Source organism: Eimeria mitis, genomic scaffold (assembly GCF_000499745.2).
Source record: "Eimeria mitis Houghton genomic scaffold, Emh_scaff582, whole genome shotgun sequence".
In the NCBI taxonomy this organism is placed as follows: Eukaryota; Apicomplexa; class Conoidasida; order Eucoccidiorida; family Eimeriidae; genus Eimeria; species Eimeria mitis.
In genome coordinates, this window is record NW_013574066.1 from 12,411 (window position 1) to 12,619 (window position 209).

Here is a 209-nt window from a genome sequence, read left to right on the forward strand (position 1 = left end):
CTATCTATTTATCTATCTATCTATCTATATATATATATATATATATATATATTAATTTATATATATATTTATTTATATATTTATTTATTTATTTATTTATTTATGTATACAGGTGCTGCGTTCTCTGTCTGGTCCCTCTATAGTGATCAGCAACAGCCCATACGGCGTTCGTTGTTTATCGACAAAAAAAAAAAAAAAAAAAAAAAAAA

At 22.0% G+C, this 209-nt stretch overlaps 1 protein-coding gene across 1 annotated transcript in view; it reads left to right on the forward strand.

The window, feature by feature from the left end:
* EMH_0016950 (uncharacterized protein) overlaps window positions 1-209 on the forward strand; it is a gene marked incomplete at both ends in the record, with an annotated part of 2,674 nt that overhangs the window by 1,390 nt on the left and 1,075 nt on the right. The window lies entirely within an intron of this gene.